We start from the raw sequence: 21,876 nt of genomic DNA, 5'->3' as shown, positions 1-21,876 counted from the left end.
TGACGAGGACGGCTTCCGGACCGTATTTATTTATCATATTTGCTTTATTATTGTGGATGGAGTCAAGTTATAGCTTTCATACACGGCTAGCCTGGTATACTATTAATGATGCGAAAGTAATCCGACAACGTTCTTCCTAAATCTTTCATAGAAGCGACATAGATATCATTTATAGCTAGAAAAGAGTGTCGTTTTGAAGCGTTCTACATCTACCTGAATGGGTACTTCTCCGTCTTTGGCATTTATGTTTCAGATTTATTATTAAATATAAGGGATGGATTCTAACATTGGTAATGAGATTGCGGAATGTGTTTTGTTTGTTTACTGGCCGACATCGTTAGCTAACAGTGAGAGTAATTTCTTTCCATTTATTGATACATATTTCCGTTGGATTTGTGTTAACAAATCCAGCTGTTTGATACACTGGAATATAGTCATGATAAATATCTTGCTAGACATCGACATATGGGACTACGCTGATGCCCCAATAACCAGCTCGAAAGCAGGTTGGTTTCATAGCATTAGCACGAGCAACGCCAGGTGGTTGGCTACACCACATTGGGCCAAAGCATAGCTTGTTTCTACAACGATGAACAGGAAGTCACCAACAAATCACCTGGTTTCATTCCCCACTGATTATATTAAAACAACATTGATCCAGGTTATCCAAGGACACGTCTCTGTGTAACTGTTCAAGAAAGGAAACGAGACCGATCATTGCAGACGCCATTTTATAGTGCAATCAAGAAAGTTGTAAGTGTGCGTTTTTGTGTTGTTGGTGGTTTATGCTTAAAGAAAAAATTGTGAATTGTGAACGATTTCATATAGTAACTGATATGCCGTCAAAGCCAACAATCACAACACTTCTTCGATACTAGAATCCAACAAATGTGGACACATTGTTGCATTTTTGCGGGATTACTCTCACAAAGTAACATTAGAGTGAAATAATATTAAGGGCTGTCATGGATGCAGTGAGTGTATATAACGTCTATTCTTTCGACAGACGAAAACGAGGAAAACGATGAAGTCGATATGTCAATTACACTTGTGATTCCAAATAGGAAAACAAATAGTTCAAAGTCTCAAACAATTAAAAATATTGAGTTTTAGTCCATGTGTAAATATGCTTCTAGTAAACGTGTGACATCGTCACAGGTAAAATTGCCCCATTGATATTCCAGTTGTTTAACAAACGCCTGGATTTAAGATTTTTCCCTGGGACTTTAAACAATACCATATTTTGGCCATTAAAATTCATGGTATACTTGTCTTTGCTTTCTTAAAATATGATTGTGTAATATAAACGAAACTGGCTCTGTTGTGATGCCCTTTACGTGTTAACCAAAGTTAATTTCGTCTTACTCTTACCTGCAATATCATCGAAGAGGACGAGATAAGTTCGCATGAGTCACATCTCATCCCTTGTCTTCTCAATACATACCTAGTGCAAGCAAAATGTGTTTTCCTAGACGTTTCTGGACTAAAGAATAAAAACCGCCACTCTTTTTTGTGCCAATTGATGTCATGTTGAGAACGAGCGAACATGAGCTGTTTGCGTCCAAAGTTTGACAAATTTAGCCTTGTCTGAACGGCAATCAGCACATTAAAGACAAGGCGAAAACCCACTGCCTAACAACTTTGTTGATCTGGCTCACGATCAGTCACTTTGAATAACCCTACGTGATGATGGGTAGTAGTGCAAACATTGACGCACAATATAAAAGGTTGGCTTCGTCTCGTCTACCAAAACTGTTCTAGCAGTACATATTGTTATGTTTGTTACTTCAAATCAATAGCAATACACGACGTGTGATACGTTTGGCGTTAACTAAGAGCAATGAATCCAACAGGATTGGATTTGTCGTATTTACCAATCTCATAACCTTCACAAAAAATGATTTTCTTGTAGAAAACCCAATGTGTTAAAGTTACGAGAAGGAGTTCCCAGGTTAACGAAGTCCAATCAGTACTATCACACACACACACACACACACACACACACGCACGCACATACATGAAATTCGTCATCAATTCAAAGGGTATTGTCCAAATGAATTACTTCTTCTACAAAAGCTTTGAAATTCAACATTACAAGAATGAGTCATGGCATTGACAGTCATATAAGGTGTTTGCATTTTTATGAATGCCTAAACATTGGGACATTTCCATCGTAATAGGTATTTCTAATAAGATTCAGGTGTCAATCATTAAATAGTATATGACTTTTAGGCTGTAATTTTTTTTCCGAGTTTCAGATTTTGAACATGCTTATCTAACGTATCCATGATAATATCTTTAGGACCAGTACTCCAAAGCATTCCTCCATCAGTCCTTGTATATTATAAGTATACCATTGGTTATCCATGCTATGTCGTGTTGGGGTCATGTTATGAAGTCTTTAAGCACTGTCTGAAACAACCAAGTGAATGTACTGACATTCTGGATGCAATAACGCATGTTCTTCAGAATCTTTATGGAGTTTCTCTCCATATCTTAAACACTCTACTTTTCTCCCACCCACCCACCCCCCGCAACCCCCGTTCCTTTCAATTTAATAACACAATACAGTAGCCACGGAAAACACTAATTTTCTGTAACAGGGTCGTGATTATGGAAGGTTCTCAGTTTAGCTTATTGTGTGAAGTAAGGGTTGTAACAGAGGTGATGATGATGATGATGATGAGGATGTCATCCATAATGTAGTACGGTGACCAGGTTAATTTTACCCCTGGTTAAGATCATGCCTCGATCTTGTCTTACAGAACTACATCATATTCATCTTTTCTCAGTGCCCAAAGCATCATTGAGAGGAAGCGACTGTCCTTTTTAAGTCGAAGTATGGGGTCAAAATGATAATTTTGAAGTCTCCCTTTTATACTCTGTGATATTCGGGAACTACAGAGCTGAACAGGAACTCCGCCGCTTTACTCACAATTTGGTGACCTGAGCTACGAGATACAGAGAATACTATCAAGCCTTGTTAATACCCAATGGTTATTGTCGGTCATCCCCTAAAAGTAGTCTAGAACCAGATTAATAATCAGTGAGTGTCGCCTTCTCTGTTTATACATGGTGTGCTTGGTGCCCTCGGTGTGCTTCCTTCCTTTGTTTTTATATATATTTTATTGTTCCATGTGTGTTAATGTCTTTGTTATTCTACTCTATTCCATAAACCTCCCTTTAACAGTGTAATTGTATACAAGAATTTGCATGTACAAAGCTAACATAGACTTTAATCTCTCCCTCTCTCTGTATTGGTGACGGTATGTACGTATAGATGGATGTATGTATTGATGTATTGTTACGAGTCTATGCTCTTAAAATAAGTAACAGAAGAGAGTGAAGATAGTAAGCTTTGTAAAATTTAATAAGTATTTTATTTCCTTAGAATACGAAGTGAAAAATGAGAAAAATGAACTTTACGACACAAATCAAAAAGTAATCTAAGAATTAAAAACACAAATCCAATCAATAAAAAATTCTAAGTGAATCACAGTTCAAATCTCGATGACATTCAAGATGGAAGGCGATGAAGCCTGTAATAGCCAGCGCTGTACTGATGTGTCAACAGTCTGTTAATGAATCACAGAAAATATTACTCCAGTTTTTTAATTCCAGATAAATTTAAGTAGATGACTTTGTCCAAGAATTATATTAGAGCATATAGGTATATCCAGAGAAAATAATCTCTTGAATTCAATACTTTAAAGAATACAGAAATTCAGTCCAAACCGGTCACAACATAATACGGCTTAACACTGGATGATCAACACCATATTTACCATCCTGAATCATTACTGCTCTAACCCCAAATATCACTTGCATCATCAACAGAAAGTTTAAATGAATGAGTGAAATTTGGAGCTGTAAGAACTGGTGTTTCCTTAAGTATGACTTTTAACTTACCAAAAACCTTTTGACATTTTTCAAATCAATGAAACTTGGTTTTCTTGCACAGTACTTTTGTCAGGGGTTCAGCAATTATGGAAAATGTGGAACAAAATTTCCGATAGCATCCAGCCATACCTAAATAACGAATCAGTTGCTTTTTACGGATAGGCACAGGGAATTCAGAGATAGACTTGACCTTGGCATCTACAGGTTTAACTTCTCCGTGTCCCACAATATGTGCTAGAAATATTACACATTCACGGGAAAACTCACTCTTGGATAGATTGATTGTCGAACTTGCATCAGTGAGTCTGTGAAAGAATTTCCGAATTGTCTCTAAATGTTCTTGCCATGTGTCGTTGTAGATGATGACAGTATCTATGTAAGCATCACAATTTGATAGAGCAGATGTTCTCGGGTTCATTAAACTTTAAAACATACTATGCGAACATTTCGTCCCAAACGGCATCATTTTATATTGATAAAGTCCATCTGGAATCATGAATGCCGAAATTTCCTTTGCTCTTTTCGTCAGTAGAATTTGCCAAAATATTGTCAGAAGGTTTAATTTGGTGTAATACTTTGCGTTTCCAATTTTGTCAATGCAGTCATCGATTCTTGATAATATAAATTAATATGTTTTAGTCACGCTGTTCAACTTTCTATAAACAGTGCATATGTGGACAATTTTATCTGGTTTCGGAACAAGTATACATTGTGAACTCCATTCACTTTTACTCGGTTATATCAACTCATTCTCCAGCAAACATTTAATTTCTTTTTTTACACGTATTCCTCTTTGAAAAGGTTCATCCTGTATGTTTTTTTTTTCATGGGTGTGTAATTCACAATTTCATAGTCATCGTAAATGTTGTTTGTTCTTGCAGGAACGTTTGGAAATAAGTGCTCATATTCAAGTAATAACGGATCTAGGTGATTCCTTTCTTGTTGTTGGAAATGTGAATGTTTCTGGTCCAGATCATTCACAATTTCTGAATTTCGAAGATTTGTTACTCCAAAATCAGTAGAGTCCGATTGATTTCTTTCGCGTAAATCTTTACTGAGTGGGACAGGTACAACCAAATTAACTGCTTGATTAATCTGGCTGTATCTCTCAACATACTGATACTCCTTTAACTTATTTACATCCCAGGAGTAATACTATTATAATTTATCTCATTCATTTTCTTCCTAATTTTGTAAAAGCTGTAAGACTTAATTGGAAGAAAATTTTGTCCAACCATAATTTCACTATTGACTTTAATTGCTGGATGCCTAGTTCAAGCTTAACCAGCTGAAAAATTCCACACATAAGATTTGATCCTTGATCAGAATGGATATATTTGGGAAGGCGAAATTGAGTAAAAAATACTTTATGAAGGCTTTTATTATTGTTAAAGTTTTGATATTCTTCAAAGGAATTGCCTCTTGGAATCTTGTTGACGCACACATAATGGTCAACACGCAATTGGTTACCTGATTTGGTCCTGAGCAAGGGACTAGCACAATTTACCATTACTCTGCTAAGTGGGTTGTCAAATCCAGGAATAGGTTACAGATAAACCTTAGGTATCTTCTGATTTGGTTTTCATTCAACAAGAAGTGTAGTATTTACCAACAGCACTTTTAATTTTTGGCAAATAGAAGTGATTCAAGATCTTGGGATAAGTCTTATTAATCCCGAAATGACCAGCCAAAGGAGTTTCGTGGGCCAGACTAAGAATTTCCTGTCTGTATGATTTTGGAACTACAATTTGATATTTTACTAACTACTCGTCAACAGCGGGTAGTTCGGGACCTCTTCAGTTTTTCATTAGAATCCCATTTTCAGTGAAATAAGAAACATGCAATTCTAGGGCTTTAGTTTCACTAATTGTCCTTTTAAACAAACAAGAGATCTCATGATCTTTTTCATGTTCAACAGCATGTGATTGTCGTTTGTCACCCTGATTAGAATAAAGAGAATGTCTACTTAAAAGAGTGATATATACCCTTAGATTGATCCAAGCAAGGAGTTAAAGTGACTTCATTAAAGGCCTGACCAATATATGTGTAAAGGAATACGTTCCTGATCAATATCATTAGCAAGAGCATCTTTGCCATAGCACAGGTTGGGTACAAATCAAGGATTTTTTCTTCAATAGGATCGACTGTCTGGTCCACACAATGCTTGTCAGTTAAAAGTGGATTAACTTCAACCTTATCTCCTGCTAGGTCGTTGCCTAGTAATACATGAATGCTCTCAATGCGTAAAGCAAACACTGTTCCGGCTGTCACGGGTCCTGAGACTAAGTCTGATGACAAATTTGTACAACGGATAGGAACATTGACAAAGCCGCACTCTACTCCCTGAATAAGAACACTCCCATTAGAAGAAGACTTCTCAGAAATAGGCAAAGTACATGAAAATAAATGACTCTGACAAGTTCCTGTGTCCCTTGAAATTTTAATAGGGATAGGATTGACCGAATCACGCATGAGTGATATAGAACCCTTCTACATGAGTGGTTCATAATTCTCCATAATAAAATCATACTGGGGTTTATTAAACCCATGAAATGTAATAATATATCCAATGTTCCCTCTGCTCTTTAACATTTTCAGAAATGTTTTCAAAATGTTGAAAATGTTTGTCTACTTCTTTTTCTCTAAAAGGAGGCACTAACCTACAAATCTTTGTACTATCAAATCTTGAATTTGTATGTAAAATTGGAACGTTTTTGCCCTCGCCAGCTCTAATTTTCCTTTCCTGAACTGATATTCCCTTTCTTCCTTCTCTCTTTGCGTTTGCATTCGCATCTGTCTATCTCCCCTCTTTCTCTGATCGTAACTGCATTTTTAGCTCTCTCTTTCTCCTTTTTCTCCAATTGCAACTGCATTTGTTTCTCTTCTATCTGTAACCGCATTTGTATTTTTTGTAATTCCATTTGTTGCTCTCTCTCCTCTTGCTCCAATAACGTTTTGTTTTTTCCGTAACTGCATTTGCGTTTGTTTCTCCTCTTTTGCTTTCCGAAGTTCAAGCTTTCTTAACTCTATTACCATCTTGTTTTTTTACTTCTTATACTTTTATATCAGAGTCTGATACGGGCGCACCAAAGCACTTTTATCCAAAACATTCGTTTTTACCAAATAATGGACCGAAATATTCATTATTTCTTTCTTCGTTATAGAAGCTTTTGCCTCTATAGGACCATATTTTCTGGCAAGCTGAATCAATTAGTTTTTTTTAAAGGAATTAACTGTTCCTGGATAGGATTTGAAACATCGATCTCCGCTTTTTATGACATTGTAAAAAAAGACTGTCGATTTCACTCAAGATTTCTAAACTGTTACTGAAGAGTTTGAGAAAAATCATAGTTGTTATGTTTAAAGTCACTTCTAATAAATGTCTTAAAGATTCATCTCTTGCAAGTGTATTGATGTCCCATATTTATCATCGTCAAGAGGATTTTACTCCAGAGCAGCCAATTATGCTGATAATTTTAAATTAAATCAAACAGGCTTCAATGTCCAAACCTTGTCAAATACAAACAGTACTAGTAATGTTGGCACGTATTAATGCGTGTATTCAGAAACATTGAAGGGAAGAGGAAGGGTTAAACATTCCAAAAGGTATGTTACATTACTATCGAGATTGAAAGATGAAATGGATGTGACCAAGTAGCAAATGTATTGGAACGTACATAGAAAATAGAGAGGCAGATAGGAATATCCACGTAATGTAATACTCAGTAATTGTTAAAAGATGATGGAAACTTTAAACACGCTCTAAAATTAAACTAAGCATGCAGAACACACCAATATCAGATTGTGCATTTGTGGACGACCTGAGTGAAGACATAAACACATACAAACACACAAAACAGATTGTTAAGAAAAATGAAAGGAATTGTTTTAATTTAAAATTAAAATTAAAATTTGGTTTGGATGCCAAGCTTTTTTATATTCTACATCTGATTCTAGTCGCACGTTCATTTCAAGTACAAAGATTGTGGCATGAAATACTAAACAACTAGAGCCAATTGTTGGTAGAAACTAATCTAACTATTTTTTTCGTCACTCCTACGTCACTTCCTCCTCAGCGCTTCCATATTGGATTGAGAAAGAGGCTAAAGATATAATGACGGAAAACCATTTATTGAACTCTTGCTGGCCAATTTTGATAATCATTGAACATTTATTGACCAAATTTACCCACTTGATTTGGAAATGGAAGAAGAGCTTTAGTTAACTTCGAGATCCTTCAGAGGGTATTCAGGTCAGTTACCTTCAACTTACAGATACCATACTAGAATCTGGAGGTACTTGCAGAATAAAGTCTTGGCAATAACGCATATGGGATGGGTTCATTGAAAACCTCGCTAGAAAATATTCTGTTTCGTGCTATTTAGTCAATGCTGGTATCCAAGTTACATTCAAAATGTGACTTTCTTTGAGAGGAATTGTGTTATTTTCAGAATACGGTTTTATCAGCATGAACAAATTAAACAACATTCACCAAACTGAAATTCTGCGATACATCGGCAAAGAGAAGAGCAAAGAGAAGGGCAAAGAGATATGCCTTTGTGTGTTTTAAGAAAACTCAAATAAGTAAAGTAAGTTTTCTTCAAATCAAGTATTATCTTGAGCTGGTAATTCCGAAAAGTCCAGTATTTAACGTATCATGTTCTCTGCCCAAGGATTTGTTATTTCAAAAAATTAAGCCTTCTTGCCATGCTTGAATTAGTGGTTACTAATCAATCTGAGCAGTGGACAAAATATAAACAACTACTCATCCGTTAAATTTTGTAAAATTAATGTTAGATATATTAATAAATGTTTCGACGGAATGTTATCCATCCATCCATCCATCCATCCGGAATCTCGATGAAGGATACTTAAATCATAAATAAGAGAGTCCCCAATGGCAAAAGGTCCAAATTAAAAATAGTTCCAAGTTGAGGTACATATTTTTATCAGTTCTTCTATTGATTTTGCAATTGACAGCGTACATTAGAGGAAGTAAGAAAATGACATACAAACATGATACCTACCCATCCTTTCCATTACGGATATTTGTCTGCTTCTTTTCGTATTATACCATTTTTAGCCCAGGAGACAATAATGGGTAATTGTACACATCTACAAATTAAAAATAAAGTCAAGGTCTAAAATTTACACCATTCTCAAATTTTAAAAATATCCTTGATTGTGTTTAAAAAGAATGTCACCATAAATAATGACAATGTCAATGCAACATTAATATTATCGTTCGATACGATAAAATTAATTTTATTCCAAACTAGTTTAATGTTAGTCATGAGATACGCGTTCTGTCAAGAAACATTCTTGAGGTAAAAGCAACATTATTAATCTAATGATTATCTGAACTTCAAAAAGTATTGAAGACACAAATAGGAAATTATTTGGTCTCCATGAACAAATAAAATCTGGTCTCCTCGAACATAGGAAATATAATCTTCTCATGTGGGGAAAACGTGTTCTCTTCCAATGAAGAAAACGTGGTCTAATTAAATGAAAGATACGTAGTAAATGTTTTAATTTCAAAGTATTCAATAAAATCAACTGATTATATAATGTGGTACTCTTCTTAAAATGCAAAAACTGCGTAGAGACATTGTCGAAAAAACGGTTCTTAATCACATTTACATTTCTTTCACTCAAAGTCTTAGTTTATTGATTTGTAACGGCATCCTCTTAGTAAGAGGGGTAGTTAATTGGATTTGGCTGGCGTTATCTAGAGAATTACCTCCCTTGATATTATCACCCGGCGGGAGTGAAAGAAGAATGGAATTTCAACAGGGAATTGAGCAAGAATACTGGGAAGAAATAAATCAATACGATCTCCCATTTGACAAGAAAATAAAAAATGTAATCAGAACAAATTAATAACGGCAATTCCATTTCGATTCTATATCAATACAATTTAACAGATGTGTCCAATTTGGATTTATTTCATCATCATCATAACGAGAGCGCAATGTCCACTACATATTTGGATCACCTTCCTGTCTTGTTACCATATACCAACGTCTCCTAGTTCATCCTTCCTAAGCTCTATGCTTTACCCCTTCATGGACTTCCTGGTCCTTTTATTCTGACCTTGTCCTTTATTTCTCGTACTTCTGACTCCAGATAGTCCCGTCTATCTCTCAGAAAGCTGTTCCTTAAATGAAAAAAATACCCCATAATTATGTATACGCACTCTTAAGACGTTTATAAAATGCACCCACATTATTCAGTACATGTGGGCTATCCACACACTGCGTAAATCCTGACTTAATACGGTAGGACATTAACGTCACTTTCCGCTGGCAGGTCTTAAATTACCACGTGAGCGTCTTTCGAATACTACCCTATTCATTTACATGCTACTACATGTTCGATTACTATTGCATGAAATTCACAAGTTGTCACTCAAAGAAATCCTTAACATACAAGATTATTCAAACATCACAAAATCAGATATAATTAGGTAAGTAACGTTAACTCACGATACTCTGTATTGTCCTAACAAGCAAAGGAGGTTATGTCATATAACCTTATGAAGTCCTACACATAAGAACAGTTGGATCGCATGCAATCAATTCTATCAATGAACTAAAGTAAAATTGCGTACCTTATTGCTGTTCTCTTTCAGAACATCTGCGTTCTAGCACTAAAACATGTCTTTCGTTTTACAAGACGACCACCTAGTCCCTTTCTTGTTTCACGAGGAAAGCACTAATCGTTGTATGCTTTCAACGGAGTCGAGGATAAGTTTCTTCTTCTAGGAAATTTTCAGACTAAAGAATTTCGACTAAGGTCGTCACTTTATTCTGCCCCGTCGTAGGCAGCGGTCCATAATTCTCCCCAAACAAATAATTCCTTTCATCAGCTTTAGACAGCTCAGAATATGTGAACGACAGTGCGTAACGAATTCCCTTTGAAAAATTGATAAGTGGACATAGGTTCCTATCAAGGGGTTAGGGTTGGTAGCTCAAATGTTTACTCTCTAAGGACCGTGTTAAGATACCCCGGTAAATTTCACTGAGTTGTAATTCTGCCCCTTTTGAAGCTTACACTGACATGTGGGAGATTAACGAAGAAAGGTCAAAGTGACCTTCACAATGAGCTTTCTGGCTTAAATGCGATAAAAGTTTAATGCTCAATGCATTCAACTTTAAAATTAGCTGCAATTCAAAATTCGACACTTCACAAGATTCTTCACCATTTTTAAAAATCAGAGTGGAGATGCGAATTCTTTAAAATCATTAAAATATTCATGTTTAAATCAGTGTCAAGTTTGCTATAGACAACATTCGGAATTACGCATACATATATGATGGAATAATTCGTAAATTTGTAAACAGCAGTTATTTATTTGATTCTCTTTCAAAGTTAGAAAGCTTTTCGTTCGTTCTTTAGAGTGATTTCGTCCCTTCTGAGTCCATTTTATAAGAGAGAAGCCCGTAAAAGTGCGTGAATCATGCCAGAGTTATGTCCTGTGTGTGGATGTGTGTGGTTATCTATTTCAAAGCAGCTGAAAATTGTAACGGGATGTCTGGTGAGTGCATGTGATTTATCTACTTGAAATCATATGGAATGCAACATGAGACGTATGGTGTGTATGTACTTCAATATCTATTTCAAAGCAAATGGAGCACGAAAAGACTATTCAAATTTATCATAAGACATGGAAGCGAATGGTTTCTGATACTTATCACAATTCAAAGAAAAATGAAACATTTTGATATGAAAACTGTATTCTGATACTTATCGCAATTCAAAGAAAAAGGAAACATATTGATATGAAAAGTGCTATGTATATTTCATTTAATTTATATTTGATTTAATTTGTGTTTGATTTGATTTGATTTGATTGCTTGTGGGTTTTGAAACATTTTTATTTTCTTTACATGTCAATTTAATGTAATTTTGTTTACACAGAATTTGATAAGTTCCAGAAAATTCAGTTTGACCTGAATCTTTCCATAAATACCTAATAATAGAAACACTGTTTCTATTTTTAACTTAGTTCCTGGCCTTGACTGAGGTTCAATTAAACAACTTTTATTATCGGAGTGAAATGATTGGTTCTTATCAAGGACATATAGGAGCTACGTAATTTTTATACGTAAACATGATCACGTGATCGTCTATTTCGCAATTAGGCATTTCCAAAATTGCGAAATAATTAGTATTAATATTGATGTTTAGAGAGAGATCTCATAGTTTTGGGTTTCTAAACACTTGTCAAGCTCTTTTCTTCTGTTGTAGTCAGCGTTTGAGTTATATTTAATTTTTCTTCAGATTATTTGGATTCTAAAATATTAATTCATTTCTATGGAAATATTATTGTGTTCATACAAAATTCTTAAACAAAGACATTTCTTAAATTTTTATTTGGATTTCCAAAACCGTAGGATTAATTATTGTGTTTCTACAAGAAACTGTAGAATTAAACGCAGTACAGGTTACATCATACGTCGTCGCCTTCCATCTTGGATTCTTCGTCGGACTCAAACTTGAAATCATTAGAACTTTTTAGTATTAGGATTTCGAACATTTTATTTGTGGATTATTCCTGGAATATTTTTAGATTTGATTCTTCAAACAGTAAGTTCTTATTGGTTTCATTTTTACAATATTTTTTCCAGGGAAATTGTTGTTTTCAGTCTTTCTTGTGTTACTGTTTATTCGCGCCTAAACATGTAACGTAATAAAACTCACATTAATAGAGTTGAATAATTGAAATTAGTGTTCCGTTTTTAAACTTTTGACAGAAAAAAGCATATGATACCTACAGACCTGGCCGACAAATGAGAATGCAAGCCTCCTAATGTCAAAAGCCATTGTGTTGAAGGAATATTGGACCCGATGTCTTTCCAATGTTATAAGCCATGTGTTGCAAGCAAAATTATATAAAGGAAATTATGTGCATTTCTGAAAATATGCTTCTTTTATATAAGATACGATTTGTATGGCTTTATGAATCTAAGACTGCCATCAAGTAAGTTTGTCACTGGATGTGAAAACATTCTTAATATTATCTAAAGTTCTAATGTGATATACGTGAACCCATCCTGTGTTTTAGTGATCACGCTACGCTGTTTGTTAACTTGACTTCTATGGAAGAGACCATTTCAATAATATAGAGCTTTCTACTGTGAATAGTTTCCTTTGTCAAATACTTACGTGGTAATTGCGTTGATTCAACCTGAGTCATACACACTGCTAGGAATTTGTGCGGGCTGTGAAAGTAGAAGACTAGTCGGAGAGGATCAATTTAAATGAAGCAAAAACTGACGACATTTGTTCTAGACAAGGATTATGGACTACTGATTATTCGTATTCTAAAGTTTGAGATTTTATTAAAAAAAACTAGATTAGAAGGCTGACAAACTGAATATGTAAGTATGAATGAATGCTTGCTTTTTACGACGCATAAATATATGTATATATGTGGAAAGGTAGGTTCGCAGCTGCATGAGAGAGAGAGAGAGAGAGAGAGATAACCCACTATCAGAAGGTGGTAGCTTGCTATGTTTTAAACAGTTGATTAATTTCTAACAAATTCGAGTCATAATACAAGCTCATTTTCCTGCTGACAGAACCTTTCAAAATGGAGATCAACCCTTAAATGCGACTTTATATTGTTTTTTTATCAATGTCAGCCGTCACCATGAACGTAACAAATTTTGTTGTCCTTGATCATCGCAATGTGGTTTCTTTTTTAAACACACACTTGTCCTGAAATTATAACATCTGTATGCTTGAAATATCACGCTGTAGTGTCTGTATGTTACTGAGATGTCATAATGTGGCTTCTTTTTGAGACAAATATTTTATCCTGAAACCATACCACCTTGACATATTCCTTGTAACATCAATAAATGAAATAAATACACTTGCAAGTATCAACTCATGCATTTTAGTATAACTATGAGCAAACAAAGCAGAAATATTTAACACATTAATTTCAGTAATGAATTTTAAAAGATTTGCTTTTGATATAGGTATCAACATGCGTTTGAAATAAGAACTATATTTGAAGTGAAATCGGACATTTTCACAAATAGGAAGTTGCACAAATGTTTACGCTCAAAGTATGGTGGTGAAAACAATTATTTCCGTTTTTTGTTGATGTGGCTGTTAAGTTGTACCTATTAATTTTACAACAAACAAACTATAAGAATGTTCGCCCTACTGACCAATGAACAATAAGAATTGGGACACAAAGATGCTGCTTTCACGTAAGAGATAAAGGTTAAAGCGTGAGCAAATATTACAAAAAGTACTCCACGTAGTAGGCCTTCAATTGTTTTTAACGCATTTCGTAATTCAGTCAACACCTTGCATAAAGTATACTAAATATGTAAAACCTCGTCGGCATCTACCAAAAAAATCCCAATTGTCGTCTGGCACATAATCTAAGAATGAAAGATTTTCCAATTGAGTTATTTTGATATTACAACAAAAGAGGCCTGTAAAACGTAAAACGGATAAGAATGCACCACAATTGTCTAGTGTACCCTTCGACACAAAATCATCGTCTGTAAGCATTGTTTGTACAATTTAAAAAATAATTTCTTGCAAAATATAGAAACTTTAGCAATGCCATGAGTTAACAGCTATGCTTACTGACACTAATTTTCCAGTAGAGTAGGGTAGGTACAGTCTTCTATTGGAAACTCTTTAATATGATGAGTGTATAGACATGTGCAACATTTACGCCGCTGAATACACTGTAAATGGTTTCAGATCAATTTGAAGGTTTAAGCTATTTTTCTGCATATGCAGTGAGGTACACATGGTAGTTTAAGATTTCGATTACTAATGTTGGTAAATTTTCACACTTGCTATAATAATAATAATAATAATAATAATAATAATGAGAACTTTGTATAGCGCCTAATCTTTAGAAGCACTAAGCGCTTTACAACATTAAACACCTATAATATAAACAAAATAATGATAATATTGCAAAAAACAAACACCATGAAATTAGAAAACATAAAATATATGCTGAAAATAATTAAGATAGAAAACATTATTAGGTCTCTAAGCTTGTTCTTGCAGTCGAAATAAGTGAGTTTTAAGAGCACTGTTGAATTGGATCACTGTGTCTTTGTGTCTACGTTCAGTGGGCCCTGGTATGCAAAATAACATCGTCCATATGACTTAGTTTTTATAGTGGGAATAATGAGTAGACGATTGTCAGAAGAGGAGCGTAAGTATCTCTCTGGTGTGTACAAGTAGGGGATGTCGTATAGGTATGTTCGACGGGAGTCCGTCAGTGATATGCAGCACAGAAAACAAATTTTGTCTTTTATTCTTGTCTAATGGATAGTCAGTGTAGGATACAGAGCAGCGGGGAGGTGTGCTCTGAGTATGGTCCGATCAACTGCGTTTTAAACTTTGTGAAGTTTCTGGAGTAGATATTGAGATATACCAGACAGAATTGAGTCACAATTGTTCAGTCTTGAAAGTACTAATGAACACACAAGTGCTTTAGTGACATCAACTGAAAGATATTTGCGAATGGAGCTGAAGCGTCTCAGCTCAAAATATGCAGCCTTGCATATGTTTATGACATGTTGGTGCAATGTGAGAGTATTGTCCGAGAGTAACACCTAGGTTTCGTACTCTGAATGTATGAATTTAATGTTGGTGTTGCTGATATTTATTGTTTGAGGTAAAGGAAGTGGATGAGAAAGTCATAGTGTTCTGATCATAATGGCCTCAGTTTTATCATCATTCATCTGCAGCTTGTTACATGTCATCAATGATTTCACATCAGAAATGCACCTCTCTACACCTTGGATGGTAGCATCAACTTCAGTTGGGTGGCTAGATTTGTATATCTGGGTGCCATCAGCGTACAATTGGTGAGATACTGGATGATGATCTATGACACCTGAGAGCGGCTGAGTGTACAGAATGAGGAGAACAGGTCCACGAACAAACCCTTGTGGAACACCACAACATAGATTAACTGGGCTGGAGTGTATTGCATTTGCAGACACAATTTGTGTCCTGCTGACCAAGTAGGACTTGAACCACAGTAAGGCTGTGTCATGAATGCCAAATACATGCTGGAGACGGTGAAGTAATATATCATGGTCTATTGTGTCAAATGCTGCAGACAAATCAAGGAGGTTGAGGACTGTAATCTTTCCGCTATCCAAAGCAGAGAGAATGTCATTAATTACTTTTAGAAGAGTAATTTCAATAATCTGGTAAGGGCGATATGCAGAGCGTACATTGCTAAAAGGACTGTTTGAATTCAGATAAGATACAAGCCGGGTTAGAACAATCTTTTCTAACATTTTGTTTATATGAATGGTCAGATTAGATACTGGGATGTAGTTCTTTAAATCGTTATGGTCGAGTGTTGGTTTCTTCAGAAAAGGCATTATAATGGCAGTGTTAAAAAATGATGGGAATTCCCCGGATGAGAGAGAGGTATTGTAAAATCAGTTAGTGAAGGCAATACTGTATCTAAGTTCTCAAGCAGCAATGGTGTTGGATTTTGATCATGTTCACATGCCTTTTGTGCACTCTTCATCAGTGTTGTACGTACTAAATCCATAGAGACAGGTTCAAGTGCTGCTAATGGTTACATCTGATTACTTTTAGTTTAACCTCAAATAAAAATCGTAGCCTTTAAATCTTTGATCCATTGCGATTTTTTCTCCGACACTGTCCTAGCGATCCCGTTAAAGTCATGAATGAGATCCATATAGGCCCGTTGATACGCGCGCGTATATCACTCGATATTTTATACGTGAGATTGTGTCCGTAATTTGCATCACCAACGAGCTATATATGATTTTCTCCAGGATTTGGTTAATTATTAGAATCAAGTCTTATATCCTACCGTATCCCAGGATAGAAAACGTATTCATCGGTATGAATTTCACCATGATATTTGCTCCACGTTGTTCATGGTTGCTTTGCTAATACAGAAGCGATATCCGCGAAGATGTTTTATTCACGCGCGTCGAGAAAAAGTTGTTTCAGGAACGTAAACGTTTTTGCTCCTGTGATTGCACCTAGACCATTACGTGTTTCAACGCGTTTTGGATTTGCAGTATTACTCTGTTGCTATGCTGTATTGCATCCGATATGAATACACGAGTCTTATTTAAAAAGTAATACTAGTATGTGTTATTTAAAAGATAATAATCAGCATTGCATCACAAAAGGGGAAATCTAACTTTGCAAACCTCGATATCTATGCTCAGGCAAAGCACGAAAAACCCAAGTAATGTGGCTTATTTCCAAACTTAGCTGATCATTGGCCCATCTGTATCCGAGGAAACCTAACTGTTATTGAATCAGATTATTAGATAATTAACTTGGAACCGCATGTATAGGATTACGCCATCGGCAAACGTTCGACCATTTTGTGAGTTATTCGAGGGTTTCACGAACGCTCTTGGATAGTGAAAGATGTCTTTTTCGTCCACCATTGATCTCACAGCTGACTTGAAACAAACGTTTGCAGTGATGATGAAGCCTATGCGTGAAACAGGTGAAAAGGTAAAGAAAGTCGCGAAACAACATAGATAATGATGAGAACAGACGATAAACTGAGCCCGTTTTAGGACTACCCAAACACTTCAAGGCTAGCCAGTGGAACTTTACCAACTACAAGAGGACGTCGGAGTTACATTTCATAATATTCAACCAATACAATCACCCCGGTACAAGGTCAGTATGAAAACTACCGACTCATCAAAATCCTAGGTTTGCGTCGAAAATGTGGGAAAAATGAATGTTATCATGAGCAACGAATAAAAATGCTAAACACACGCGTAGACTGACCCAAGTAGGTATTTAAGAAGTTTAAGGGAAAAGCGCAAACAAGAAAAAATTATGAGTGAATTCTTTCTTATAAATGACCATAAGAAATTTATACTTGAAACGTTTCAAAACGCTAGTATGTAAAACAAAATATAAGACATTGTAGCTAGAACAGGTTCGGTGTCGTCTAACTAGGAATGGCATTTGTGGACCCTTACCATTACATTCCCATATGATTTGTTTTCTAAGATGAACCCAGATTATCATACGCACCTGAACCTATACCTGAAACGTCATATGAACATTCAGTGGTTCAACTCTAACCTGCAAAAAATCTGATATTTAGAGAAGAATAAAAGAGAAAAGTACTCCCATCTGAACTTCCACCTGAACCTGCTCGACAGGAAAGAATGTGTATGTTTTGGGAAGCAGCTAAATTCCGCCACAGGCGGGAAGTGAAACGATATCCAAAGAAAGGAAAAGATTTAGTGGGGTCTGTGAACTACGGATCTGGCGGATCAGTCAGGAACACTCGTGATGTCAGTTCACGCCGGAAACAATGCACCAAAAGTTATAGATAAGACTGAATCGATTTGACAGCGATTGCTCACGAACACCATCATGGTTCCGGAAACATTTCCCTCGTTGATGCACTGATATCACTGTAGACATGGTAGATCCATATGACATGGATGAGACTTTATGAAGTGATTCTCTGCTAAATTAATGGTACGATCCAGTGTGTCCCGCTAATTCTGTTCTTGAAGGTTTTGAGTAACCGAATGAGGATCATTGAATGACCTGTAGAGAACACGTCCTCCAAACATCGTAGTCGTTATAATGGAACAGCATAATTAAAAATAATATCATATTGCCAAGTTAAGGTTGGATAAAGGCCAAAACAGCTTGCGAAATATATAGCGCAAGACAAGATGATTGCCGGATCACATTAAAATTTGCACCGGCAAAGTTAACATGAATTGGCCCCGTACGGCTAGCCCAAACACAACAAGGTAAGCAAAATCAAACAAAAGAACACAGGGCTATTACAGTTCACAATGTCAGAGGATGATTATTTCCATTCTTCCTTGCCATTCTATCATTGTTATCGGTTGCGGGTTCCCGGTTGCAAACGATGCTGCGCTTGTAGTCATTGAAATTATAACCAAAGATGGTTTCGAGAAAGGAGATTGGAGGCCATATAGGGAAAGGTATTCAATTATCCTGTCAGTGTTAAAGGTTCCCTAGCGGAAGCGGTCATCAGTTGTGACCTCGACTTCCATGGAAGATGTGACCTAAGTGATAATTTTTGATTTACTCACATTGATGGTCAAATACGTTCCAGCTGCATTTTATGTGGGCTGAGTAGTCTTGCTAAGGGTCAAAAAGATATTGACAGATGGAACCACTCTTATGGACCAATACCAACTCAAATTCAGTTTGAATTCACTGCATTAGCCCACGAAAAGTCCCGGTCGTTGACTACTTCACTGGAAATGAATACAAGCAGGGTTTGTTTCTAAAACTATGTAGTCAGCTTCACCAACAAGTCCATCCTATTTGCATTTTTCTTTGATTTTGTTAAACGAATAGTGAATCAAGTAATAAGAGATAAACCTCGACTGATATTCAAGAAGGACACACTCACTTATCACTGTAACAGTTCTTCGAAGGAAACGATAATGATCGTGTAAGACACCAGTCAATGACACAATCAATACTGTTCAATGTGAACTTGGTAATAGGCCCTCAGAAGGCACAAACACAGGAAACTTAAATATTCCCATGAATATATCATCTATATATGGCAATTAGTTTTAAGTGCATGTGCTTATTGCACCTGCAAATGGCAATTAAAAATCGTGATCACTCAAGAAATGGACGTAATCTGAATCAAGAATAGCAATCGTTGACACCTATCTATAGGATTGTTCCAATACACGAGTATGAGAACATATTGTTATCTATAGGATTGCTACAATACACGAGTATGAGACCTTATTGTTATCTATAGGATTGTTACAATACACGAGTATGAGACCTTAATGTTATCTATTGGATTGATAAAATACACAAGACCATATTGTTATATACAGGATTGCTACAATACACGAATATGAGACCTTATTGTTATATACAGCATTCCTAAAATACACGAGTATCAGACCTTATTGTTATCTAGAGAATTGTTACACTATATGAGTATGAGACCTTATTGTTATCTTTAGGATTGCTACAATACACGAGTATGAGAACTTAATGTTATCTATAGGATTGCTACAATACACGAGTATGAGAACTTATTGTTATATATATGATTGTTACAATACACGAGTAAGAGACCTTATTGTTATCTGTATTATTGTTACAATACGCGAGTATGAGACCTTATTGTTATAGAGAAGATTGTTATAATACACAGGTATGAGACCATATTGTTATATATAGGATTGTTACAATACACGAGTATGAGACCTTATTGTTATATACATGATTGCTAAAATGCAGAGGTCGATTTAGAAATTGTCGGAATAATAGAGAAAAATACCACTTTAAAAATAGACTCTCCGTTCCCTCTACCCCATCAGACATAAGCCGAAAGATTAGCAACCTATTAGATCATTTATAACATCACAGATTTGGTACGCTTCGTTTTCCTATTTGTTATAAGTTTACATTATTTCAGTTGTGTTATGTATAATTAACTTTTATTGTTTGTCGGCTTTTCTCAATGATGAAATTTTGTGTATATTTGTATTGTATACTTGACGTTTGTCCAAAATCAAATTAATGGTGTACCAGTGCCATGTATTTTATAAACAACCTAATGTAAATCTAATATTTCTTTATGAATATTGATTAAATATTCAAATCATTATCTGATTTGTCTTCCTTAAATTATTCAATGTAGAAATTCATCTTGCATTAATTACTTGTAACACGCTCACAGAAAATTCCAGAAAATGGTATTTGCGAACTTGGAAATGTGGATGAGGTATACAGACTTGTTTACATTAGGATAATTCATTATTGCCAGCGGAGTCAGTATTATTGCTGTTTTCAGTTTTCACGTTCTATACTATACAGGTACATCCACACATTCAATACCGGAATTTATTTGGAATATCACTGGAATTCCATTAGAACGTCATGCAATTATATTTGTTATACAACTTGTATGACTATTTGGGATTTAATTCACCATCTTTTAAGTTCTATTTAAGTTTTCACTATTGTAATCAAGGGAAATAAATTATTCGTTAAATTTTACAAATCCTGATGGTTTTCGCTCTTTTATATTACTAAGTTAAAGACCTTCACAACATATGTTTTAGGTTATAGTTCATGGAAGCCATAGTTAATAAACATGAATAGGCATCCATTAACCAAGCGTCATTTTGTAGCTGTTAAGATGTATATGGCTTTTTAAATCTAAATTAACACTTCTTTTAAAACGATAATATATATATTGTTTAGTAGATATATGGTTTGCATCAAAGGTCATGTCTTTCAACTTTATTGTTGTTAATGTGTTCTGTTTAGGCACACTCTCAAATCAGTAATCAATCCTTCTTGTCATTTTAAATAAACGAAATTTGAAGAAAAAGAAAGAGTAATTCGATTCTGAATTTGTATAACATTGCGATTAAAATATATTTATTTAGATATTTGATATAGAAGTTTGTTTTACTTCTTAAATAAGAAACATAATATGGTTTCTGGAATTCCAAATTAAAAAATAATAATATTAAAAATAACTAATTTCCAAAAAGGCGGATTTTAACAGAATAAATATGTCGTGAAGGTTACCATATTAGTCTGTAACGAGGATAGGAAAAAGGCTCTAAGCGCATTGAATGGTATATGCCTAACAGTCACATCAGCCTGGAACCTGAGAGCTTAGGAGAAGAGGACGACTCTTCTCCTGATTTGGAAAAAACGACAGTTCTGAGAGGAAGAAAAGAAAGCTGAATACCCACGCGATAGACGAGAGGGAAATTCAGCACCAGATGGAGCAGTAAATGTAGACACAGTTGATTGGTGTCTCGACCAAGTCATCCCAAGATAAATCTCCATACAAGTAGACACCAATACCCAATACCATCATTACCGACACATATACACCAACGAAAGAAAAACAAGTGAATAGGCAAAGGTAAAAGCAGGCTGGGGAAAAAGCATATACGTAAA

This window comes from Sinohyriopsis cumingii, chromosome 15 (genome assembly GCF_028554795.1).
Source record: "Sinohyriopsis cumingii isolate HCF-2022 chromosome 15, ASM2855479v2, whole genome shotgun sequence".
In the NCBI taxonomy this organism is placed as follows: domain Eukaryota; kingdom Metazoa; phylum Mollusca; class Bivalvia; order Unionida; family Unionidae; genus Sinohyriopsis; species Sinohyriopsis cumingii.
This window is presented reverse-complemented; position numbering follows the sequence as displayed.